Genomic DNA, 27,582 nt, shown 5'->3' on the forward strand with positions numbered 1-27,582 from the left:
GAACAGCTAGAAACCTTTATAGCCTTAAACATGCACTTACCCTATTAAATGTTCAGCACTTACATGTGATTCTTTTCTGCCTTTTCACCTCTGATGTCACTGCTGTTATCGATTACCCAGCTGGCAGACAAGTCCTTTCATCGTACAGCTACGTTTTTCTTCTCTTTTTGCTTTAATTTGCCAAAAAGCAGTTCCTATTCCAATAACGCATGAGGGATGCTATTATGTACTACATGTAAATAATATCTGTATTAAAGATAAGTTCATTATAAGGAATAACACACCTGCTACTATAACTTATTTTACATGTGAGAAGTCAATTTAAAGATTTGTGACAGATTTGTATCTTTATTCCTTGATGACTTATGATATAAATAGAACTTACAATACTAAACAATTCTCCATTCTGCACGGTGTCATCTATATACATTTTCGGCTAAATGCTAAATCTTGGCATAGAACAAACCATGGCAGTGGCAAACGCAGGATTTCTAGAAGGGGGGTTTGGTTTCCAAATTCAATCAGCAATCTCCCACTCTGCGGAACATTGGAGCAAATGTGGGAGTCTTGTGGAGCGATAGAGTAACATACTGTAGTACAGACTCTGGTCTTTTTATACAATGGATAGTGTATAGAATACAATATTAATAATTAACACTATAGATGGTCCATAGAATAGGCTGTATAAAACATATTTAACTAAAATAAATACTATAAGTGATCAGGAAAAGTTTAAACATCCCATAATAAATAAACACACAAACATAATAGAACCAGTAGGAGACAGAACTGTACTTTGTAAGCACACATTCTCCCATCTCATGGTAAGGCATCTGTCTCTTCTTCCTTGCAGCCACTCTCTGGTCAAGTGCTCTGATTGAGTACTCAGAGTCGGGTGTAGTATGGTATGCAGGCGGCCGGGCTCCCGGCGACCAGCATACTGGCGCCGGGAGCCCAACCGCTGGCATACCGACAGCGTGGCGAGCACAAATGAGCCCCTTGCGGGCTCGCTGCGCTCGCCATGCTGCAGGCACGATGGCGCGCTAAGTGCGCCACGCTATTTTATTCTCCCTCCAGGGGGGTTGTGGACCCCCACGAGGGAGAAAAAGTGTTGGTATGCCGGATGTCAGGATTCCAGCATTGGTATACTGTGCGCCGGGATCCCGACAGTCGGCAACTGAAGACCATCCCTCAGAGTCACACACAGTAATCCTAGCAGAAGCAGCTGCAGTGCAGCAGCTGTGCTCTGTCACTTAAACTACACTGTTGGCAGTTCTAGTAATTGTATTACAGGTTGAGTATCCCTTATCCAAAATGCTTGGGACCAGAGGTATTTTGGATATCGGATTTTTCCGTATTTTGGAATAATTGCATACCATAATTAGTTATCATGGTGATGGGACCTAAATCTAAGCACAGAATGCATTTATGTTACATATACACCTTATACACACAGCCTGAAGGTTATTTTAGCCAATATTTTCTATAACTTTGTGCATTAAACAAAGTGTGTGTACATTCACACAATTCATTTATGTTTCATATACACCTTATACACACAGCCTGAAGGTCATTTAATACAATATTTTTAATAACTTTGTGTATTAAACAAAGTTTGTGTACATTGAGCCATCAAAAAACAAAGGTTTCACTATCTCACTCTCACTCAAAAAAGTCCGTATTTCGGAATATTCCGTATTTCGGAATATTTGGATATGGGATACTCTACCTGTATATACTATTGCCATTGTGATCATAATTTGAGCTGATGGCAAGGCATAGGGGGGTTTGTGGGCAACTGAAAGCCCCCCCCCCGCATTTGTCTATGCATGGCCTGCACAGTACCCTCTGTAGTTCTGCAATCCCCTGACTGCTTTCAACTACCAAGGTATCCACAGCAAGACATTTAAAGTACTTTCTCACTCTCTGTAAGTTTGTCGACTGTTGACTGGTACTTGCCCTGACTGGCTAAAAGCATGGATATTGATCAGCATCCCGTGCCATTGGTCTGCGTACTATATGTCAGATCACAGATCACTGTATGCCCCTTGCTTTAGTCAGTAAGGTGTGCTGACTGCAGGAGACTGTGTATTTGGTCAATCATGGTGGTAGCCTGTTGACGATATTTGCTCTATATACTGTACAATAAAGTATTTTATTTAAAAAAAAGACTAAAATAAATATTTTTTAAAAATTATACATAAAGAAATACATCTGACCAGGCAGTTTATTTATTTATTTACTTATTTCTTTATTTAACCGTTTCTTATATAATGCATCATATTCCATCACGCTTTACAATTAGAACAACAGTAATAGAACAAAACAGGGTAACTAAAAACAGACAGACATAGAGGTAGGAAGGCCCTGCTCGCTTACAGTCTATAGGAAAATAGGCATTAATACACAAGGATAGATGCTACCTATTGCATAATGGTCCACCAGATTGTTAGGTTCTTAATGGGTTTTATGATATGATCACCCAGCAATGTTAGCCAAGGGTCAGGAGGGAGTGAGAGTAAAGAAAGACAAGATATGTGATGTTATGTGTACTGTACAGAGAGGTTGTAATTAGATAGGGAAGCACTGAAGGTTATGTGGGTGGGTCTGGAATTTGATAGGCTTGTCTGAAGAGGTGAGTTTTCAGGGAACATTTAAAGGTTTGGAGACTAGAGGTGAGTCTTATTGTGCATGGCAGGGCTTTCCACAGAGTGGGTGAAGCCCGGATAAAGTCCTGTAATTTTGAGTGTGAACAAGTAATACATGTGGATGATAGACACAGATCTTGTGCAGTTCAGAGTCAAGAATGACACCTAGGCAGCGAGCTTGTGGGGTAGGGATGATTGCTGAGTTTTCAACAGTGATAGAGATATCAGGTTGGTAACTACTATTGGCCGGTGTAAATTTAATGAATTCTGTTTTGGAAATATTAAGTTTGAGGTGGCGAGATGTCATCCAAGATGAAATTGCAGAAAGGCATTCAGTGACACGGCCCAATACAGATGGTGATAAATCTGTGGAGGATAGGTAATTTTGAGTATCATCTGCATACAGAGGATACTGAAATCCGAAAGAGTTGATTAGTTTGCCAAGAGATGTGGTATAGATAGAGAAAAGCAGAGGACCTAAGACTGAGCCTTGCGGTACTCCAATGGAGAGAGGTAGCGAAGATCAGGTGGAATCAGAGAAATGAACACTGAAGGAGCGATTAGATAAGTAAGATGAGAACCAAGAAAGAGCTGTGTCCTGAAGACCTAGGGATTGTAGTGTGTGTATGAGAAGAGAGTGGTCAACAGTGTCAAAAGCAGCAGAGAGATCAAGGAGAATAAGTAGTGAGTAATGGCCTTTAGATTTAGCAGTGACCAAATCATTCGCTACCCTAGTCAGTGCTGTCTCCGTGGAGTGTTAGGCATGAAATCCTGACTGAAATGGGTCCAGTAAGCTGTGTGAGTTAAGAAAGTGTGTGTGGCGAGTGTAGGTAAGTCTCTCAAGTAACTTGGAGGGGCATGGTAGCTGAGAGATGGGACGGTAGTTTGAGACAGAGTTAGGGTCAGAATTTAGTTTTTTCAGGATAGTGCTAGTCCTAAAGTTTTACTGTGAGAGACAAAGTATTCACTTCAGGAATTATAAATTCATATTTTATCACCCAAGAAATACTAGAAATGTATATTTTACGATAGTGCAGTCATTTGTTGTTATAGTATGCCTGACATACAGTATTTGTTATACTGTTTCTTACAAAATCTGAAACACTACTCAGATTTACAATTATCATGGTTGTTAAACCTAGAAAATACAAGAAATTGAACTGTCAGGGGAAATTATCTCTTTGATTAATATTATTATTACTGAGATACAAGAATATTTGGTTATTATTTAAATCAATGCATCGCATTAAAATGTTTATGCAAAGTTACTATAATCTGTTCTTCTGATCTTTCCCCTGCAGTAACATTAATTCCAGTTATGTAAATGACAGTAACTCTAAAGGTGGGTACACACTTAGCGATATAGTGAACTATATTGCTAATTTCCCTCCTCCTGAGCGATACAGTTTACTGTATTGCCAAGTGTGAATGTCGCCGCCACGCGATGCGCTACCCCGCGGGTCATTGATGACCCTAGGTCTTGGCCGGGCATGTAGCTCAATTTGGACTCATCATCCAAAGCTGCATGCTCAGGCCAGCCGCAGCATGACGTCACTTTGCAATATCATAAGTGATATCGCACAGTGTGGGGAAACACTAGGCGATGTAGCTCACCAAGCACATCGCATAGTGTGTACCCACCTTCAGATAAATGCTTTTGTTTGTGTGTGGTTTGAAGTTTGAGATACAATAGTTACTTTCATACATAGTATTGATAGTAGCTACTCTGCAAAGCAAGAACAAGTTTGTTATAAATAAAGTTAAAGATTACTTTAAAGCTATTTGAATAATAGTCATATACTTATATCAAATGTAATATTAAACATTTTATGCATTAATATACCAAAATTAGTAAGAATGTGAACAATGCATGAGACATAGCAGAAACCCATTATGGGCTATGGCCCTCATTCCGAGTTGATCGAATGTAGCAACTTTTTGCTGCTCGTGCGATCTAATTGACGCCGCCTATGGGGGAGTGTATTTTAGCATAGCAGGGCTGCGATCGCTTGTGCAGCCCTGCTAAGCTAACAAAGTTTCCTGCAAAATAAGACCAGGGTCAGACTTACTTACCCTGTGCGATGGATCCATTGATGAAGGTTCCGGGATTGACGACAGATATCCGTCCTCCAAACACCTGCACACGCCTGCATTCAGATCTCCACGCCCGGAAAATAGTGAGTATGCGCACCGGAACGCCTCCCCGCTGTCAATCTTCTTGCGATTGCGCTAGCGATCACTTTCTTCTCTCTTCTGGTCGTTACCCGGCAATGGCTGTCGCTGGGCAACGACGGGCGTGCGCATAGAGGGTGCCGCGCATGCGCAGTTTCGACCTGTTCGCAACGCAGCAAAGAACCTGCTGCGTGCGAACTGTTCGGAATGACCCCCTATAATCTTCCCTTTCTTTTATTCTATTTTTTTAAGCCTTTTTAGAGTTTTTTCAAAAGACAGAGAGACAAGGCTACAGCTTCTAAAATAGAGAAATGGTGATGTTGCCCATTCAACCAATCAGTCTATCATTTCTCTATTGCCTTTTAGAAAATGGTACACAGCATCTGATTGGTTGCTATTGGCAACATCACCAATTCTCTGCTTTAGAAGCTTTAGTAAATTTACCCCAAAGATACACTTTAAGAGAAGCCTAGGTGATGATTTACCATACTTCCCAACTGTCCCAATATTTTGCGGCACAGTCCCTTTTTTTGGGACTGTCCCACCCGCAGGCCACAGTGTCCCGCAGTGGGGGGGTGGCAGTTGGTAGGCTCCAGCTCTGCTTAGCAGAGGAGCAGTAAATAGACGCTGTGGCTCACAGAGGTCTGGCCATGCCCCCACTGTGACAAAAATGGGAGGCGTGGCTCGCGATTGCAGTATTTCCACAGCCATGTCCCCTTTCTAATAGGCCATGCCCCCTTATTAGAGGGTCCGGATGGTTTGAAGTAATGATTTATTGAAGTGTGGATTTTTCAAGTGAAGTTTGTAAACTTTGCGATTTACTAAAGGCTAAACAGCACTATAAAGTACATGAGCTAGAACCGCTAGATTTGAGACCCCTTTAAACTGGTGACCTGACTTGACTTATTGTCGGGTTGAGGCTTTTCTTATTCAATGAATGGGTGACAGGTCGCATCCACCTGACTTACCTGTTCACAGTGCACCGCAAACCAGGTTGAACACATGTTCAACCCTGCTCGCTACCCGACTTGAAATACCGGGTTGCTCCACCCAGGTTATATCAACTTGCCCCTTTCAGACTGCACCGCAACCTGGGTTCCTCTGCGTTTATGTGCAATAACCCGAGTTAGTGCTGGCAGTCTGAAAGTGGTATTATTAAGCTACTACTGCCAACATATTTAATCTTATGTATCATACAATATATACATAGCAACAATTTTCTTGTTCTTTGTTGTGGAACTTAATATAATACATTTACTATTTGTATTTCTCCTCTTCTCTCATCTTTGAATGGCTCTCAATTTTCTGAATCAATGAATTGGGACATGGGATATGGCTACTGCATATTTCGGAGCATGGTCTCATCATCAGGGCAGTAGAGAGTCTTCCTGGGCCCAGGCACTTTTTCAGGGGGCATGGCCTAATCACAGGAGGCGTGGTCATGCACCCTTAGAAAAAAGGATAGAAAAACTGTGTACTTTAAGCGCCTCCCTGGACACATTGCAGCCCAGCACACAGCAGCGTGTACTGGGCTGAGAAGAGCTGCAGCTGCTGCTGCCAGGTTAGTGGGGTGGACCTGGGACTCTACTGGGCCGCTCCATGAGACCTGGGCCCCGGTAATTAGAACCCTCCCCCCTTTTCTCGGCGGCATGTTCCCAAGGGGAGTACTTTGTACGTTTGAAGTGATATGTAATACCAAACTCCCTACCCTTCTCCTGTATGACTTGCCACAACATAATAGAGGCATGGGGTCTGCTTTTGCCAGTTAACACTGGAAACCGATATCTGCTGAGGTCCCCTTTACATATGGGGACATTCGGGGGATTCTTAATATTTGCAGCTACTGCCTGAAAATGGATGTTTTCAGGTGGTATCCCGCAAATATTAATTCAGTGGTTCCCTGACTTTCTTGCAAAATGGCACCCTAGAGCATTGTGTCAGCAATTTTTCATGGCAACACTTGGCCAAAAGTTTATTATTTAGAAATTCAGCAAAAATGATTAAGTAAATTGTACTTACCTGCCCCCCTTATGTTCAGTATGTGGTGATAGACAGGGTTGCACTTCTGTTTGTCCACATATTTTATGATTGCTAAGCCCCCAAAACTGATTTTGTCTATCACATTGACCATAAAATAATTTGATTTGGTAATGGACTACCAACCCATGGCTCCCCTGCAAGCACCCTGCAGCACCCAGGGTACCACAGCACCAATGTTGGGAGCCCCTGTATTAACTAATAAATAGGCATATCGAGTTTTATACCACTGTAAGTGCAGAGTTTTCAGTACAATCTCTGCATCAGCATTGTCCAAGACTCCTCTGGTTCCTTATTGAACAGTTGTCTTTGTTTCGTTCTACTTAAATAAGTTATGGTGTACAAAGGGAAAGCGGTCACCATACCGCTTGTCAGGACCCGGAACGTTGCAATACCGACGCTGGAATCCCAACTAGTGATAAATACTGACGCTGGAATCTCGGCGCCACAGGATTTCCTCCCTCTGTGGGTGTCCACGACACCCATAGAGGGAGAATAAATCCTGTTGCGCAGCGTGGTGAGAGCAGCGAGCCCGCAAGGGGCTTACTAGCACTCTCCCCACTGCCGGCATACCGGTGGATGGGATCCCGATGTCGGTATACTGACGGACAAGATCCTGCCCACTGGCTTTACATACTGATCCCGTACAAAGAAGTTCATGTAAGTTATCATGAATGCCACAGAGACATTCTCTCTTTTATTCCTCTGGTAACAGGTCCTTTTCTTTCTGTCCTTCCTTTACTGCTTTTCCAGTCCAACCAGTGATAATTTATATTATAATGAATATCCAGACAATTATTTTCCATATGAAACACTGCATACGTTTTATGACAAAAAAAAAAGGTATTTTTATATTAAGCGCGTGGCTGAAAGTTCAGAACATTTAATACATTCAAGGTACAGCGGATGTGGCCTGCAGCAGGCATAGCTTGCGAACGCTTGTCAATATTAACTTTGTTATTCTGTGAAATTCAGTGATTTCAGGTTTTCGTCAGCTTATTCAGCTAAAGTAATGCAATTTGCAAAATATATTACTTGTGTAACATTATTAAAATTCTTCTATGCCTTCAGTATGGTATTATTAAAATATTTTTGATGGCTGAAGTTTCATATAAGATATTGAGTATAATATTGCCATGACTAGTTTAACTTAAGGGGCCTATTGCCTGTTTGGCAGGCTCAGGATGTCCTTTGTAATCTAAGTATTTTGTATGCTATACTACTACTACTACTGCTACTACTACTACTACTACTACTACTACTTAGGGGTCTATACATGAAGCAGTGAAGAGTTGAGAAGTGAGCCAGTAGAGAAGTTGGACATGACAACCAATCAGTGTTAATGTAACATTTATAAAGTGCATTCAATAAAATGATACTTGACAGCTGATTGGTTGTCATGGGCAACTCCCTAATAGCCCATTGACGTTTGTTTGTTTGAACTGAACTACAGGGAATGTTGGGGGGGAGGGGGGCAGAGTGGTGGATATGCAAGAGCCGCAAAGGCTTCTGGTGGGCCCAGGTATTGTAGGTATGGCCACATGAGAGGACAAGGTTACAGCATCATGGGAGGCATAGTTATGCTACCACTGCAATTCAGTGCCCCTACAGAGGCCTGTACCCAGGCAATCCATTTCAGCCCCCTCTATGCAACATTGGGTATGGGAGCGCCATGGTCATTTCAGATTAGGTACTTAGGTGGTTAGATAAGTGTAATGTACTGGTGTACAATGTTTTATGTGATGTGTATCCATTGTTTACCAAGAATGTTTTACTTTTTTGTCTTTCTTAATACTCAATCACTTCTACCTCTGTTTCCCCGATAAGTTTATAGCTGCATCCTAACAAAATGTAATAAATAAACACCATTTTAAAAAAAGGATTACAGGTTAAGTCTCTCATATCTGAAATGCATGGAACCAGAAGTATTTTGGATTTTGGAGTTTTTTTCATATATTTTTCATTATTTGCATACCATACTAAGATATCTTGGGAATGGGACCCAAGTCTAACCATGAAATGTACTAATGTTTCATATACACCTTATACACATAGCTTGGGGGTCATTTTATACAGTATTTGCAATATTAGTGCATGGGTTTGTGTACACTGAACCATTCAGAACACAAAGGTGTCACTATCTCAGCTGCGTTTAAAAAAAATGGATTTTGGATATGGGAGACACAAACTGTATATCTTAGATTAGGGATAGGCAATGTTTTTGTACTCTCATTCCACTATGAGCAGGACTAACTGGGGCAGGCTTCACTCAATAGTACCCAGTTTTTATTGACTATGTAGACCGTTCTTGGTTTCTCGTGTTTGCAGAGGGTCTAGAGAAGGTCCTTCCAACCTCAGTCCTCAAGGCACACTAACAGTCCAGGTTTTAGTGCTATCAATGCATGAGCACAGGTGACTTCATTAGTACCTCAGTTATTTTGATTTCACAACAGTCCAGTCTAACAGTCCAGGTTTTAGTGCTATCCATGCTTGAGCACAGGTGACATCATTAGTACCTCAGTTATTTTGATTTCACAATTTGTGCTGAAGCCTGGATATCACCAAAGCCTGAACTGTTGGTGTTCCTTAAGGACCATGGGCCCTCATTCCGAGTTGTTCGCTTGTTCTTTTTCATCGCATCGCAGTGAAAATCCGCTTAGTACGCATGCGCAAAGTTCGCACTGCGACTGCGCCAAGTAACTTTACTATGAAGAAAGTATTTTTACTCACGGCTTTTTCTTCGCTCCGGCGATCGTAATGTGATTGACAGGAAATGGGTGTTACTGGGCGGAAACACGGCGTTTCAGGGGCGTGTGGCTGAAAACGCTACCGTTTCCGGAAAAAACGCAGGAGTGGCCGGAGAAACGGTGGGAGTGCCTGGGCGAACGCTGGGTGTGTTTGTGACGTCAACCAGGAACGACAAGCACTGAACTGATCGCACAGGCAGAGTAAGTCTGGAGCTACTCTGAAACTGCTAAGTAGTTAGTAATCGCAATATTGCGAATACATCGGTCGCAATTTTAAGAAGCTAAGATTCACTCCCAGTAGGCGGCGGCTTAGCGTGTGTAACTCTGCTAAATTCGCCTTGCGACCGATCAACTCGGAATGAGGGCCATGGTTGGGAATGCCTGATCTAGTGTATGGAAGAGGTCTTTTCTGTGAGGTAAAGAGAGGAGTGCACATGGTAGAAAAGAGGTGCCAATGGTTGCCTACCACAGTTTTAGATTGTGTCTTACGTTTTTAGAAATAATATGCTATCAAAGAATACAGTATATAGTAATATAAAAGGAATAATATCTTTCTATCAGTGATGCGTTTTTCTTATACATAACGATATTAAATATTGACTTAATATATGTTATATTAGCGTCAAATAATCATTTAGTACAACAAAATAATGTTGATCCATAAAGAGAAATAAAATCTGAAAGGATACTGTAGTATGGGCTGAAATGACTTTTCCTTGAAAATTATTACTAAATGATTGTAGCTGATTTTATTTACATGGGTAGATAAAACAAAATCACTGGATTTCGGTATGTATGCAGGTAAATTGAGCAGACGTAGGCATTTGGAGGATGGGCAGACCATCAGTATCCTATTGAGCCAATCAACAATTCCAAACTCCATCTGATCAGGACTGACAGGATGTTGATTGGGCCTGGCAGAAGAAAATCTAGTTAGTTGATAACTGCAATCTGCTGGTGTGTGGTCCACACTCGTTTGGATTTAATACCAGTCCTAATAACCATCTGTTCAATCTCAGGTTGGCAGCAATTTGAGGCCTGCAAAATGCAACAAAAGTCAGTTTAGTATAATACATCAACACAGCCTGTCGTAGTCACTGCAAGTACTGTGGGCCTAATACAGAGTTGATCGCAGCAGAAAATTTGTTAGCAGTTGGGCAAAACCATGTGCACTGCAGGGGGGGGGGGGGGCAAATATAACATGTGCAGAGAGAGATAGATTTGGGTGGGGTGTGTTCAAACTGAAATCTAAATTGCAGTGTAAAAATAAAGCAGCCAGGATTTACCCTGCACAGAAACAAAATAACCCACCCACATGTAACTCTCTATGCAAATGTTATATCTGCCCCCCCCTGCACTGCACATGGTTTTGCCCAATTGCTAACAAATTTGCTGCTGCAATCAACTCTGAATACTCCCCATATGGGTAGCTTTGCAGTGCTGTGCTTGCACTACACATCTGTCCCATAATCTAAACTCAGTGACTTGACTGCATACTTAGCAATATCGGGCCGGATTCCCAGTCACAAGTAATGTGACTGTAATTCTGTCTGCTTCCAATGATCTGGTATTCCCTTGTAAACATCCGCCTGTATTCTCAGTCAGGTGCATCTATGTGACTCTCACCGTCCCCAGCAGTCTGCTTGTGAGAGTATGTGTCATCTGTAGTATCGGTTTTTGCCCCAGCCTCATCTTTGATGTGGGAAACCAGATGGATCGGATGGATCGCTGCATACAATCACCTCTGATTAGCCCACAGTTCTGTATACATACAGGACGCTTCTAAATGCGCACACTCTGTTGTCACCCATTGCCACTTAATACCATCCATTTAGCTGTCTTTGAGAAGTGTCCAAGGTGCAGCCATCTCAGGAATGCTCGTACTTGTCGCAAGTTTACTGGATCAGATCCTATAAGTGCTGCTAATTTTTTTGTTGTTTTTGGACTTTTTTTTCTAGTTTAGATCTTACATTGTATAAAATATTATGATAATTCTATATTATTTATAATAATTAATATGTGGAAAAAAAAAATTCCCACCAATCCCCTTGTAGTACTTTGTAGATGTCTCTAACATAAGTGGTCATTCCGAGTTGATCGCTCGCTAGCTGTTTTTAGCAGCCGTGCAAACGCTATGCCGCCTCCCACTGGGAGTGTATTTTAGCTTAGCAGAAGTGCAAACGAAAGGATGGCAGAGCGGCTACAAAGTTTTTTTGTGCAGTTTTAGAGTAGCTCCAGACCTACTCAGCACTTGCGATGACTTCAGACTGTTCACTTCCTGTTTTGACGTCACAAACACGTTCGCCCAGCCACGCTTGCGTTTTTCCTGCCATGCCTGCGTTTTTTCGAACACTCCCTGAAAACGGTCAGCTGACACCCAGAAACGCCCACTTCATGTCAATCACTCTGCGGCCAGCAGTGCGACTGAAAAACTTCGCAAGACCCTGTGTGAAACTACATAGTTCGTTGTAATAGTACGTTGCGCGTGTGCATTGCGCCGCATACGCATGCGCAGAAGTGTCGTTTTTTTGCCTCATCGCTGCGCAGTGAACGAATGCAGCTAGGGAACAACTCGGAATGACCACCATAGAGCTTTAAAATATACAGTATTGTATCACATGTTGTAAATAATAAGGAGTTCATTTTACCAAAATGTTCTTGACCTTACTATGGAATCAGGCAGTGGATTGTATGGTGTGATAATCATACGGGTTACAAATCTCTTAGGTGACTTCTAATATCCCTAATAATTTAAAGAAGGAGGGACTTTATTCCTTATAAAATACAACCTTTTTTCTAATAAATACCAAAGTGATTACCTTAGAAGTCATTTATAATTTCTATTGGTGATATTACAAGAATAAAAGAGAGCTCTGTTTTGTCAGTAAATCTATAATTTAGTTTTTATTCCTGATTATTACACAGTGTGGCACTGACGGCTTTGAGAAGAACCATCTCCACTTCAGATGTCTGAGACTTAGGATGTTTCTTTGCTAGAACTACTGCGAGTGGACCTGGTCGTAGAGAAGTCTGTGAGCGATCTCACTTACAGTAGGTGATATCTCTGTTTAACTTGATACATGCAGCTGTTAGAAACTTATCAGTAGATACCGCTAATATATAAATGATTTGGTCACTACGAAGTCTAAAGGCCACTACTCACTACTTATTCTTCTAGATCTATCTGCTGCATTTGACACTGTAGACCACTCTCTTCTCATACAGACACTACAATCCCTAGGTCTTAAAGACACAGCCCTTTCTTGGTTCCTATCGTACCTATCTAATCGCTCCTTCAGTGTTCGCTTCTCTGAATCTACCTCCTCTTCGCTACCTCTTTCAGTTGGAGTACCGCAAGGCTCAGTCTTGGGTCCTCTGCTTTTCTCTATCTATACCTCATCTCTTGGTAAACTAATCAGCTCTTTTGGTTTTCAGTATCATCTGTACGCAGATGATACTCAAATCTACCTATCCTCCCCTGACTTGTCCCTATCTGTACTGGACCGTGTCACTGAATGCCTTTCTGCCATCTCATCCTGGATGACATCTCGCCACCTCAAACTTAATATTTCAAAGACAGAGTTAATTATATTTCCACCGGCCAATAGTAGGTACCAACCTGATATCTCTATCACTGTTGAAAACTCGACTATCTACCCTACCCCACAAGCTCGCTGCCTAGGTGTCATCCTTGACTCTGATCTGTCCTTTGTTCCCCACATTCAATCTGTCTCAAGATCATGTTACATGCATCTAAAAAACATATCCAAAATACGACCATATCTTACACAAGACACTGCTAAAACTCTGATCCACGCTCTCATTATCTTCCGCATTGATTATTGCAATAGTCTCCTAACTGGTCTTCCCAAAACAAGACTCTCACCACTACAATCCATTCTGAATGCAGCGGCGAGGCTTATCTTCCTCGCTAGACGTTCATCGTCTGCAGATCCACTCTGTCAGTCCCTCCATTGGTTACCTGTACTCTACCGCATTCAATATAAAATACTTTTACTCACACACAAGGCCATTAACCAAACTACACCAACGTACATCACTTCGCTTATCACAAAATATCTCCCAACCCGACCTCTTCGCTCTTCACAAGATCTGCGTCTCTCATCCACACTCATTACTCGCTCCCACTCACGACTGCAGGACTTTCATCGGGCTGCACCCACCCTGTGGAATGCCCTACCACGCACAATAAGACTCTCCTCTAGTCTCCAAACCTTCAAGCGTTCCCTCAAAACTCACCTCTTTAGGCAAGCGTATCAAATTCCTGAACCGCCCACATAACTTTCATAAACCTTCCTATCAAATTACATCCACTCTTTACAGTCCACACATATCCTCACATGTCTTCTCATTCTATGCAATAGATAGCACCTTTCCTTGTGTACATATGCCTATTTCCCTATAGATTGTAAGCTTACGAGCAGGGCCTTCCTACCTCTATGACTGTTATCACCCAGTTTGTTATTGTTATTTCAAATTGTAAAGCGCAACGGAATTTGCTGCGCTACATAAGAAACTGTTAATAAATAAATAAATAAATAATAAATGATCAGGAAGAGGCAGTTTCATTTCACGCTTTGTTTTACTAAATAAACATTGAAAATCCTTTATTTTACATTTATAGCCGTCACATCATAAATGTTTCCAGTCCGAAGAAATACAAGGGAATTGGGGCCTGCTTCTGAGTCACAGGCAGATCTAAATGCAGCTACATTCTACATGCAAATGAGATACTAATGTGACTGTAAGCACGTCCTAAAGCATATTCATCACACCGCATGCAAGAACACTTGCAGTTCAACTAAATTAAGCTTCCCCTTGGCAAAGGTAAACCTCAGAATATGTTGTAACTCTAAATACAAACCCACCACACGCCCAGAAAACTGTTCTCATATATGGATAAGCCCAGTTGACATACAGTAATGCCCATTTTATGGGTGGAGAGAAACAGGCAAGATGCATCTGACAGTTTGCATTTGGTCTTGATTGCAACTCAGAATCAGGCCTGTCATATTTATTTTTAAGACAAAATACTTTCTTTTTTGTGGAATGGGGCAGGGAGATGTTCTACAGCAGCATGGTGAAATCTGAGTCATTAGCTTAATCAGGCCTGCACTTCTGCTTCATGCCAGGAAGGGTGATCGAGTGACATAAGATGATGGTAGTATACCTATATTTCTAATGTTACTTATATCTTGTAAGAGATATTTGATGCTTCTCTTATATTTATTCATTTAGTTATTGCTATTGTACTGTATGTTGCAAAATGGAATGGCAAATGAACAGCATCATACCCTCCAACATGCCCCCTTCCTGCAACTACAAAATGCTGTGCTCCTGAGTCCCCATATGACTGAGTCATCAGAGTTTAAACATGCTTTGCCACTTAAGTAGGAAGTCCTTGAGCAGAGTGTTTTTACCTATTGGAGGTGGTCATGTTGGAGAGCCTGTTGGGGTAGGCTTTGACTAGGTATTTTTTTTTTTTTTTTTTAAATATTATTTGTAGCCTCCTTCTGTCATTTAGACACTGTTGCTTTTTTTAAGAGCTGGAGGGGTGGGTTAATGCCTGACAGACTTGTTGTCATGCCCCCAAGAGGTAGCACAGGATCACCATATGGTGCCCAATAATCATAGTTGCCTACCCTCCCTCATTCTGCAGGAGACTCCTTGAAATAGCAGCAATCTCCATCACTCCCTGAATAGACCAGCAATCTCCCTGATTGCACCATGGGGGTCATTCAGAGTTTATCGCTAGCTGTCGTTCGCAGCACAATGATCAGGCTATAAATCAGCATTTCTGCGCATGCATATGGGCCGCAGTGCGCACGTGCAAAGTACTTTCACAAAAAACTATGCAGTTTTACACAAGGTCGAGTGACGCTTTTCAGTCGCTCTGCTGATCGGTGAGTGATTGACAGGAAGTGGGTGTATCTGGGTGGTAACTGCGTTTTCCAGGAGTGTGCTAAAAAACACAGGCATGTCAGGTAAAAACGCAGGCGTGCCTGGGGAAACGGGGGAGTGGCTGGCCGAACGCAGGGCGTGTGTGTGACGTCAAAGCAGGAACTAAACTGTCTGAAGTGATCGGAAGGTAGGAGTAGGTTTGGAGCTACTCAGAAACGGCATGAAAATTTTTCTGAGCAGTTCTGCTAATCTTTCGTTCACACTCCTGCTAAGCTAAGATACACTCCCAGAGGGCGGAGGCTTAGCGTTTGCACTGCTGCTAAAAGCAGCTAGCGAGCGATCAACTTGGAATGAGGGCCAATGATCCCTATGGCTACATGAATTTTAAATAAGGTTTCTCATGGCCACTTACAGTATATGGAACCTCTTGTAAAACACAATACAAGAACACATTCTGAAAAATATCAGTGCCTTTTATTCAACAAGTAGATCTTACTAACTTTAAGGCTCATTCACATTTGTATGTAAGTCATTTTCATGACACACCTCTCCAAATGTAGCAGTACACACCCGCACTTATAGGTGTTACTTTCACAATCTCCCTGAAATGGTTTTTCAAAAGTAGGCAAGTATGCCAATCTCCTATATATTTGTCTAAATCTGTGACTCTGTGCCCGTAACGCTGGGTGGAGTCACAGCGGTGGGCGGAGTCAGCAAGTCTCTGCTCCTGCTGCCTGTCCATCTCTCTCTCTCCCCTCCCCCCACCCATCAGCAGCTCTGATTCCCCGGCCGCGGCCGTGTATGCCGCCCCCGGCATACACATTAGGAGGGACAGGTGGCGCAGGAGAAGGCTCTCATAGCCCTCCCTGCGCCGTGTACACAGACCCGCCGCCTCCTCCGCACAAATCCCGCTGTCAGCTCTCCTGCTGTGACAGGAGGAGAGTGCTGCAGTGACGTCATCTCCTGCAGCACTCTCCTCCTGTCACACAGCCGGCACACACTCTCCAGTCTCCGGGGGCTGCCAGCATCTACAGGCAAGCTGGAAACAACCCCGGAGCGAGAGAGAACAGACCCGCGAGGCCACGCCCCTTTCACAACAGGCCACACCCCCTTTTCGGCCGAGGAGGGGGGGGAGAGATGTGTGTAACAGTCATGCTGAAATGCTGAACCATGGACGCCTCTGGACACTGTACTGTTTACCAGCCTGCAGCAGCCGCCCACAGCCCCAACGGTGAGTCCCTCCGGCCATCCTACCCACTGTTTCTATGTCTGCTCGCCACTTTACACAAGTCTCCTCTTCTGGTGCCCTCCTCCTCCACTACTTTCCCCCCTCTCTTCATCAGCTTCCTCACTGGGGACCCTCCCTGCCGACCCGCGTCTCTATATCCCCTCCCTACCACCCCGCGTCTTTCTATCCCCTCCCTACCGCCCCGCGTCTCTCTATCCCCTCCCTACCGCCCCGCGTCTCTATATCCCCTCCCTACCGCCCCGCGTCTCTCTATCCCCTCCCTACCGCCCCGCGTCTCTATATCCCCTCCCAGCCGCCCCGCGTCTCTCTATCCCCTCCCTACCGCCCCACGTGTCTCTATCCTCTCCCTACCGCCCCGCGTCTCTATATCCCCTCCCAGCCGCCCCGCGTCTCTCTATCCCCTCCCAGCCGCCCCGCGTCTCTCTATCCCCTCCCTACCGCCCCACATCTCTCTCTGTCCCCTCCCTACCGCCCCGCGTCTCTATATCCCCTCCCTACCACCCCGCCTCTCTCTACTCCCTCCTCCCTATGCCTCTGTATCCCCTCCCTACCGCCCGCGTCACAGAATCCCCTCCCTACCGCTCTGCGTCTCTGTATCACCTCCCTACCGCCCCGTGTCTCTGTATCCCCTCCTACCGCCCCACGTCTCTGTATCCCCTCCCTACCGCCCCGCGTCTCTCTATCCCCTCCCAGCCGCCCCGCCTCCCTGTATCCCCTCCCTACCGCCCCGAGTCTCTGTATCCCCTCCCAGCCGCCCCGCCTCTCTGTATCCCCTCCCTATCGGCCCGGGTCTCTCTATCCCCTCCCTACCGCCCCGCATCTCTCTATCCCCTCCCTGCCGACCCGCGTCTCTCTATCCCCTCCATACCGCCCCGCGTCTTTCTATCCCCTCCCTACCGCCCCGCGTCTCTATATATCCCCTCCCTACCGCTCTGCGTCTCTCTATCCCCTCCCTACGGCCCTGCGTCTCTCTATCCCCTCCCTGCCGCCCTGCGTCTCTCTATCCCCTCCCTACCGCCCCCCTTCTATCTATCCCCTCCCTACCGGCCCGCGTCTCTCTATCCCCTCTATCCACTCATACAAATATTGAACAGCAGCAAGGCGTGCAGGGGTTAAGGGGGCGTAGCCCCTTTCGACGGTGTGAAGAGCGCCCGTAGGGCGCGATGAAAAACCTAGTAATTACATATTTAGACACAACTTTTCATGTTGGCTCATTAGCCAGCTCGCCATAAAAGCACATCTGCTTCTACCATGCAGACAGTTTACCAGTAAAAGAAAAAAAAATTTAATAAAAAGAAAAAACTCTAACTAATGTCATATCTCCCCACCCCCGAAAAAATTTTTTTTTAAGTTTTACCCTAAATACATCAAAGCAGGTACACAGGCCGTATTTTTGGCCTAATTCAGACCTGATCGCTTTGCTGCAAATGACACTGTCTCTCATACAAGTAGTCGCCGCCCAGAGGGAGTGAAAATTCACCCCGTGCAAGTGTGCGATTGCATGTGTACGGCGTGCAAAAATTCCCCTCAATCAGCAGACAGCTGCAAAACCGTTCGCATCACACTCACCAGTAGATGTCTTTCCCATTCTGTGCAGTGTGTGCAGTCTTTGCGTAGCTCAATACTTACTCCTCCAGTGCGATGAATTCAGGCTGATCGGGGCCGGAGCTGACATCACACACCCGCCCTGAAAACGCTTTGAAACTCCTGCGATTTTCCAGACACTCCCAGAAAATGGGCAGTTACCACCCACAAACGCCGGCTTCTTGTCAATCACCTTGCGTCCAGCCTTGCGATCAAAATTTTCACACCATCCTGTCACTGTTTGGCAATACGCATGCGCATTGCAGTGTATATGCATTCACAGTAGTTTGAGAACCGCCCGCTGTGCGAAAACGCACAGCATCGATCAGGTCTGAATCGGGCCCTTTGTCAGCAGCATTACAGAGAAGGCTTTGCATTGACATTACACCTTTTATAGCTGACCATTATCTGCTAAAAATGAAGGCTACATTATAAGATGTGCTTTCTATAAAATCTAAAACATTATAGCAAGTAGAGCAATATAATTTCCAACACAACCTTTGCCTTCTAGCCAAGACTTAATATTTTGTGAAAATATCTAAAAAAAAAATATGCTTCGTATTGCTTTCAGCCAAAACAATCTAACTTAATATAAACGTGGATATCAATAAACTAATTTAAATGTAACCAGAAACTTTAGTATAAATTACTTTTTTATAGTGAAGTCATCTACTTGCTCTGTGGGTGAAATGTGACTTGTATTCGCTAACCATAAATCTATTTATTAGGAATAAATATAGCTGTATAGGAAGAAATATAAGTGCTGTTATAAATGCATTACTTGTTTTATTTGGATGAAGGTGCTGGGAAAGTAAACATGTTGCATTTATTTGTTAAGTGCAGCTCTCTGATTGAACTATGCAAGTTACTTTTATATGTTACATTTATATCCCTGCAAACTTTGTTTTAGGTGTCTTTATTGGAAAATTGTGAAATTGAATCATAGAGTTGCAGAACATTGAACAATAGAAAAGTTTGATGAAAAGTAGCATCTGGTAAATTAAATATGGCATGTTGTTATCCTTACAGAATTGATTCTGAATGCCTGGTAATTGTGCATATTTGAGCAGTCGCTCTTGATGTAGATTTTGCCTTGTATGTTCTCTACTAATGGGCTGTAAATTATACATCTAAAAGATAACACACTTCTTAATTTTTTTTGAATAATACTCTTTAGTTGTATAGAATGCAACATCATTCTAGATATACTACAATGGTTAGGGGGACATTTACTAAGCAGTGATAAAAGTGGAGAAGTGAGCCAGTGGTGAAGTTGCCCATGTCAACCAATCAGCTGCTCTGTATACTGTTATAGTATGCAAATTAAAAATGTTACGTCAATGCTGATTGGTTGCTATGGGCAACTTCTCCACTGGCTCACTTCTCCAGTTTTATCACTGCTTAGTAAATATCCCCCTTAGTCTGAAATAAGGGTGCTTTACTGTATTTCTTTATCTTTTGCATTGCCGAGCAACGGTTTTGTTAAGCAAGCTTAATGTAAAAACTGTGGCATTATCACAATGGATATTAGCAAGAAAAATTTAAGTTTGTGTTTTATACTTTTAAATCCAGTACATGACAATGTACTTTAACCTTTTGGCTGCCAAGGACCCTCTACTTGCAGTCCAAAACTACAAATGTTGAATCTCACTCACCTTATAGTTAAGGCAGCTTATAGTTCTGCTCCTTTGGAAGAGGGACAAATGCACATGCTTAGGGGCATAGCTTAACAGGAAAGGGTCATGGCCTCATGGGAATGTTGGACCCATGAGCCACATCCTCATTTTCCATCAGTGATCCGGAGCTGCTGGACAGCCCCCAGCCTCCTCAATGCCTCTATCCCAGCTGGCGGCTTGTGTGAGGATGCTATGCAGCAATGCCAAAGTATCCATCCAACCTTACCCCTCCTATGGGACACTATGGCTTGCGAGTGGGACAGCTGGACAGTCCAAGAAAGACGGGACTGTCCCATTGAAATCAGGAAAGTTGGGAGGTATGGTTAAGAGGTTCCAGGAAATGCCACTGCCCGCTGTGATTGGCAGGTTTTGTAGTGGTACAGAAAGAGACTCACTGCAGTGTCATGAAACAGGAACATGTAAAAATTGTTGGGAATGTGTGTGGTTTTGTGGGTGAGCAGACTACTGTACACACCAGCGGTTAATGTGTAGTAACTTAACCAGTCTTTGTTGTTTATTGTGGCACAAATTAATGTACAGCCATAGGTGTCAGAACAGGGGGTAATAGGAGCATGCACTCCCTCCAAATATTTGAGAGGTGCAAGTCAATGTACTGGCTCACAAGCGGCAGTGTGGCCAGCATCTAGGCTTACCATGGGCAGTGTCAGGCTGGAGAAAATCCCCATTTCGACTGCTCCACCTTTTCCCTCCCCGCAGCCCTTCTCATCCCACCTCCAAGGCTCTCCTCTGCCCTGCATCCAGCTCCAGCCCCTACATTATGTGGCTAATTATTATTGGATGGCCTTGCACCCTCCCACTTCATATATTCCTCTCCTCTTCCCTCTGAGCTCCCCCATCATCTTTTCTCTCCAGTCTCACAGCACTTTTTAACTGTATTGTTACCACAAACCCTATATGATCCTTAGTTCTTTTTAATGATATTCATATGCCTATATCAAGCATGTTTAAGTTGCTCTACCACCTCTGATTGGAGGCTATTCCACTTGTCCACTGTTCTGTGAAGTAATCTATCCTCAAATTTCCCCTGAACCTACCTCCCTCCAGTCTCAGTGCATGTCCTCGTGTTTTAATACTTCTCTTGCTTTGAACCCTTGGCATATTTGAAAGTTTCTGTCATGTTCCCCCTTTCTCTTCTTTGCTCCAAACTATACATGTTCAGATCTTTTAGTCTTTTAGTCTTACCGGGTAAGTTTGTGATGTAGACCATGAGACCATGCACCATTTTAGTTGCCCTTATTTATACAGTTTTTAGTGTACTATCCTTCTGGAGATATGGCCTCCAGAACTTGAACACAGTATTCTAGATGAGGCTGTACCAAAGACCTATACAGTGGCATTATTACTTCTTTCTTTTTGCTACCAATTCCCCTCCCTATGCAACTAATGTATATATTCGTTACTCTTACTTTATCCATGGATATTACGTCTGTGACTAGGATGGGTCTATGAAGACATGATCAGGATTAAGTGCACTATTATACAGTATTTAACAAACTTTCTAAAAATGAAAAGTGGAAATGTAGTTACCAATCAGAACCTAGAGATCACTTTCTAGCCTTTACTAGATACTTAGGGCCTACAGTAATTCAGAGCCGATCGCTGCACTGAGAGTGATCACATTCTGAAGCCCTAAGCGTTGCGTGAAAGCATCTCACTGGTCCGATCGCCTCTGCCTGATTGTGGGATGGGGTGTGTCAGCGGCGTTAGAACGCCAATAGGGAGGCACGATCTGGACAATGCAGGTGTGTCAGGACCGTTGCTGGGGCAGGCCGTGGCTTCGTGACATCACGCGCAGCCGCTGCGACCCAGAACGTGGCAGGTAGCCGCCTGCCAGCGCAGCTAGGCTGCACAGGTAGGGAGCTACTTGGCGGGTGAGAAAGCATTGCCGACTTGCAATGCTTTTGCACCTGTGCGAGGGGCCAGTGCCTGACACGTGGGGCGGACTAGCCCTTTGCTGGGCGTTCCCCCACATGTCAGAGGAACTGATCGTAGATGTGCTATGTTTAGCACATCTATGATTAGGTTGGAATCACCCCCTTAGTGCAGTGGCATTTTAAGAGATGAGGAGGCCCGTGTGCAGATTCCGAGTGGGCCCCCTCCTCTCCACAGCGCCATAGGCTCTGACACTGTGCTGGAGTCTTTTGCACATAATTATCTACTGCACATAAGTGGCTGCCATTTTGGGAGTGATTTTTTTGCCACGACTGCTGCGGCTGCAGCACCTGTTGCAGGACTCCGGAAAAGTGAGAATTAAAACAATATGGGTGCAATGTGTGTGGTGTGATCCCCCTGGAACCAGGTGTCCATGTACACTGCACACATTGCACCCAGAATAAAACGCCTATGACTTAGTGGTTGCTATGGGCAAAATCTTATTTTTCATGTTTAACCCCTTCAGTGGTATGCCCAGAAAATTTCTGGGGCCAGCTGCGCTGTGCAGACTGGCAACCCTGGAAATTTTCCGGGGCATGCCACTGCTCCCCCTCCCTCCTCCTTGCACTTCATTCGGCGGTGGACTTTTGCAGAATGATGCGATCGCAATTGTGTCATTACGCAAAACTCCGCCAGCTGAGCGGAGTACAAGGGAGGAGGGGGAGAGGATTTCAGTGCTGGTCAGCAAATGCTACCTGGGGATGGCCATCAGTGGGTTATCCATCAATGGTCACCATCGATGGATAACCTCGATGGTGTAAAACCATCTGGAATGGATCCATCGATGGTTTTACCCATTGATGGTCTTCCCTGCATTACTGTATAAATGTGGGCCAATCAGAGCCGAGGGAGTGACTTAGTGGGTGTCAGGGGGCACTGAATCATCGATGGAGGGAAACCATCTGGCTTTACCCCATCGATGGTAAAAGTATTCGACATCAGTCATAGACCATTGGTTATTTTGAATCATCGATGGTCGATGGCCATCCCTAGCTACCCCTAGGCAATGAACATTCCCTAAGGCAACGAGTATTCCCCGTGGCAACGAGCATGGATCCCAGCGCATAAAACCCCTGGCAATGCGCATGAAACCCTGGCAACGCACAGGTAAAACAAAAATAAAATACCTGCCCTGGGAGGTGTGACCAAATTCCAAAAAGTCACCACTGAAGGGGTTAAGCAGGTTCGATTAATCTCCTTAGCGTCAGGAAGCTGTATTTCTAGGATAAGTTCTGAAATTGAGTACACTGTATGTAGCATTTAGAGAAAAATGCATAACTCTCAAATATCCTGATTCTGGTGGGACAGTCTTGTTTTTCAGGCACTGTCACACCATCCCATCCGCAGGCTGCTTTGGGAGGCCCCCTCTCAGCTGCCATGTGCTTAGCAGAGCAAGAGGTGAATAGATGTTATGTGTGCAGCATCTATTTAGTGGCGACAGATGCTGGACACGCCCCTAGCATGATGAAAACGGGAGACATAGGCCATGCCCCCTTCCACAAGGTCACGCCCCCCTTTTTGAGTGCACACAACAGTCCCAGTTTGCATTGTCATAAGTAGGTAGTTATGGAATGGATTTGTTTTAATAAAACTGTGTTGTTACTCTATGACTTTGAAATGCTTGACGAATAATAGCAAGTTTGTGAAACTCCAGCATCAAAGAAATGTGCAGTGTTCCTTTAACAAATTATGTATTGTAAGTATTTTTCATGCACTAAAGTATTTTGGATTTGCAGCATAAACCTTTTACTGTATGCTCTGATCTTACATTGAATTATTCAGCATACCAGCAAGAGAAACTAGGTCATACAATCTGAAGCACTTAAAAAAAAAAAAAAAAAAATGTTGAGTCTAGAACCAAACATGCTTAATTTAAAATCCTGTAATATCAATAGAACCCATTAGGATAAAAAGGGAATTAATAGTTGTTGTCAAAGATATGATCACCAAACAGCTTTTGTCATACAGTCACCGCGAGGAGCACTGGTACACAGTATAGAAGCCGCCCCACACATGAATGGTCTCAGGATGCTTTACTGTTGGCATGACACAGTACTGATGGTAGCGCTCACCTTTCCTTATCTGGACAAGCGTTTTTCCGGATGCCCCAAACGATTGGAAAGGGGATTCATCAGGGAAAATTACTTTACCCCAGTCCTAAGCAGTCCAACCCCTGTACCTTTTGCAGAATATCAGTCTCTCCCTGATGTTTTTCTTGGAGAGAAGTGGCTTCTGTATTGCCCTTGTCCGGAGAAGAAAAGGTGATTGCATCAGTCCTGTGTCATGCTAACAGTAAAGCATCCTGAGACCATTCATGTGCGCGGTTGCTTCTCAGACAAGGGAGTGGGCTATCTCACAATTTTGCCTGAGAACACAGCCATGAATAAAGAATGTTACCAAAACATCCTCCAAGAACAACTTCTCCCAACCATTTCAGAACAGTTTGGTGACGAACAATGTCTTTTCCAGCATGATGGAGCACCTTGCCATAAGGCAGAAGTGATAACTAAGTGGCTTGGAAAAAAACATCGAAAATTTAGGTCCATGGCTAGGAAACTCACCAGACCATAATCCCATTTAGAAGTTGTGGTCAATCCTCAAGAGACGGGTGAACAAACAAAAAAACCACAAATTCCGACAAACTCCAAGCATTGAAGAGGCAAGAATGGACGGCCATCAGTCAGTATGTGACCCAGAAGTTGATTGACAACATGCCAGGATGAATTGCAGAGGTCTTGAAAAAGGAGGGTCAACACTGCAAATATTGACTCTTTGCATAAACTTAATGTAATTGTCAATAAAATCCTTTGACACTTATGAAATGCTTGTGATTTTACTTCAGTATACCATAGTAACATCTGACAAAAATTTCTAAAAACATTGATGCAGCAAACTTTGTGAAAACCAAAACTTGTGTCATTCTCAAAATGTTTGGCCACGGCTGTACAAGGAGGTCAATATCACACAGGCAGATATTACCATAGAGTTCATCTTCCTACAATCACTATAAGGAGCACTGGTACACAAGAGCAGGGGAATATCACCCACAGACAGACATTTTCACAGAGTTTATCTTCCTACTGTCACAGTAAGGAGTAGTGGTACACAAGAAATGAGAAGGGGAATATCATACAGTCAGATATTACCACAGATAGGGCTGTAAGGTGGTGCAGAGTGTGCTCGGCACACAGTGCATATGCCCTGTGAATGGAGAATTGGCCGCACCCCTGCATTCATTGTGACCCAGCACCCGCAATCACATCCACCTGCCACTTCCCGCGGTAGCACTACATACATTACAGTGGGCAGTGCTGCAGCTGCCCACCCATGTGTATTCTTAAAAAGTGACAAATCAGTGCCCCATAAAAAGAGCACTAAGGCTCAAACTGTATGCTCAAAATCGTGAGGTGAGTCTAGGGGCATCCACGTTAGCTATGTGTGAGTCTGACATTTCTCACACTGTCCTCATAGAGAAGCCTCTTTCACCTCCTTCCACCATTTCAGTGCCATCTGCACATGTGGGGAGAAGTACAAGTAAAGATGGTGATGAGGACATAAAATAAATAGGGGATGCTTCTGTGGAAGTGGAACAGTATGAGGGGGATATTTGTGTTCTACTACTTTCTGACAACGAGTATGAGGACGAGTTGATGATGTTGTTTGTATAAGTCAGCCACCTGCACTTCTTGTCCATGATAAAAAGAAAGTGATTGTGATGCCTGGACATAAGACCAAAAAAGCCACGTCTTGGGTGTGGGATTATTTTTACCTAAATCCTGACAACATTTGTGAAGGCATCTGCACCATTTCTGAGGCCAAAGTTAGTAGAGATAGTGATGATAACCATCCAAGCATTTCCACCATGTTACATCATTTGCGTTAAGTTCATGAACTTTATTTTTCAAAATTGTAATGTAATTAACACCCTGCTTTATTGATTAGTTTATCTCAGAGGTTCTCAAGCACGGTCCTCAAGGCACCCCAATGGTCCAGGTTTTAGGTTTATCCATGGTTGGCCACAGCTGACTTAATTAGCACCTCAGTCAATTTGATTTAAGCATCTGTGCTGAGCCATGGATAGACCTAAAATCTGAACCGTTGGGGTGCCGTAAGGACCATGTTTGAGAATCTCTGGTTTAGTCAGCCTCCCGTGGCCAATATTGGTGAATAATATTGTGAGCTGTGAGGTGGTCAAAATTGAGTGGAAACGACTGGAATTTAATGTTACTGAGGTTAACAACACTGCAGGAACAAACAGAGGCCGAAATTCTGTGATTTTAGCCGTTGTTTTCAATTTTTGAAAAAAAATACAGATCCAAAACCAAAACACGTGAGGGCGATTTTGGCAAACCATAAAGTTAATACAGATCTAAAACCAAAACACGGTCAGCACACATCTCTAGTATCAAAAATATTTTTCCATTATTGTTTTTAGTAAAATTCTACCACAGTAGAAGTTAAACAATCGACACAGACTGTACAGGGCAATGTATCAAAACTTGGAGAGATGTAAAGTGGAAAGAGATATAAGTACCGGGATCCAGTAAGCATACTGGTGTTTAGGATGGAGGCAGTCGGAATACCGACTCCGGAATCCTGACACTGGTCAGAAAACCGATGCCGGGATTCCAACATGGATGACCATTCAGACACCGGAAACCCGCCTGCTGGCATCCCAATCGTAAATATGCCGAGGAGGGTTAGGGTTAGGCTGCAGGTGGGGGGGGGGGGGGCTTAGGTTTAGGCACTGGAAGAAGGGTTAGAGATAGGCTTCGGGAAGGGAAGGTAAGAGTTAGGCTGCAGGGAGGGCGGGTTAGGCACTAAGGTGAAACGGTTAGAGTCAGGCACTAAGTGGGGAGGGTTAGGATTAAGCTGTGAGGAGGGAGGGATAGGATTAGGCCGCGAGGAGGGAGGGATAGGATTAGGCTGCGAGGAGGGAGGGATAGGATTAGGCTGCGAGGAGGGAGGGATAGGATTAGGCCGCGAGGAGGGAGGGATAGGATTAGGCTGCGAAGAGGGAGGGATAGGATTAGGCTGCGAGGAGGGAGGGATAGGATTAGGCTGCGAGGAGGGAGGGATAGGATTAGGCTGCGAGGAGGGAGGGATAGGATTAGGCCGTGAGGAGGGAGGGATAGGATTAGGCTGCAAGGAGGGAGGGATAGGATTAGGCTGCGAGGAGGGAGGAATAGGATTAGGCTGCGAGGAGGGAGGAATAGGATTAGGCTGCGAGGAGGGAGGGATAGGATTAGGCTGCGAGGAGGGAGGGATAGGATTAGGCTGCGAGGAGGGAGGGATAGGATTAGGCTGCAAGGAGGGAGGGATAGGATTAGGCTGCGAGGAGGGAGGGATAGGATTAGGCTGCGAGGAGGGAGGGATAGGATTAGGCCGTGAGGAGGGAGGGATAGGATTAGGCTGCGAGGAGGGAGGAATAGGATTAGGCTGCCAGGAGGGAGGAATAGGATTAGGCTGCGAGAAGGGAGGGATAGGATTAGGCTGCGAGGAGGGAGGAATAGGATTAGGCTGCGAGGAGGGAGGGATAGGATTAGGCTGCGAGGAGGGAGGGATAGGATTAGGCTGCGAGGAGGGAGGGATAG

At 44.2% G+C, this 27,582-nt stretch overlaps 1 protein-coding gene across 5 annotated transcripts in view; it reads left to right on the forward strand.

Moving 5' to 3' along the window:
- The window catches only part of RALYL (RALY RNA binding protein like), a 1,174,022-nt gene that overhangs the window by 182,803 nt on the left and 963,637 nt on the right, over positions 1 to 27,582 (forward strand). For 3 of the 5 annotated variants that reach the window (XM_063924013.1, XM_063924012.1, XM_063924016.1), the window contains exon 2: positions 12,530 to 12,655. The exons of the other annotated variants lie outside the window; for them this stretch is intronic. The gene's annotated coding sequence lies outside the window, so the exon portion shown is untranslated. The remainder of the gene's footprint in view (positions 1 to 12,529; positions 12,656 to 27,582) is intronic. 5 annotated transcript variants of the gene reach the window in all.

The sequence above is a fragment of the Pseudophryne corroboree genome, chromosome 5 (genome assembly GCF_028390025.1).
Source record: "Pseudophryne corroboree isolate aPseCor3 chromosome 5, aPseCor3.hap2, whole genome shotgun sequence".
Taxonomy (NCBI): domain Eukaryota; kingdom Metazoa; phylum Chordata; class Amphibia; order Anura; family Myobatrachidae; genus Pseudophryne; species Pseudophryne corroboree.